We start from the raw sequence: 245 nt of genomic DNA, 5'->3' as shown, positions 1-245 counted from the left end.
CAGGTAATGATTTCCAAAATTGCTCCTTTTATACTCTGAAATCATGAAGTGTAAAACCCATAAAATGACTTCAGTTTCATAGAATGTTCTTACGAACTTCAGCCAAAAATATCAGCTGGTTTGTGGTTTCACTTCAAGTTTTCCAGCGATCCGATAACTGAGGTGAGTCTGCATCGGAGTGCTTGATTGTATTGCCATATCACGAGAATAACGCAAATTCATTTGAACAACTTTCAGACTGATGG

The sequence above is a fragment of the Pimephales promelas genome, chromosome 16, assembly GCF_988280905.1.
Source record: "Pimephales promelas chromosome 16, fPimPro1.hap1.1, whole genome shotgun sequence".
NCBI classification, from domain to species: domain Eukaryota; kingdom Metazoa; phylum Chordata; class Actinopteri; order Cypriniformes; family Leuciscidae; genus Pimephales; species Pimephales promelas.
This window is presented reverse-complemented; position numbering follows the sequence as displayed.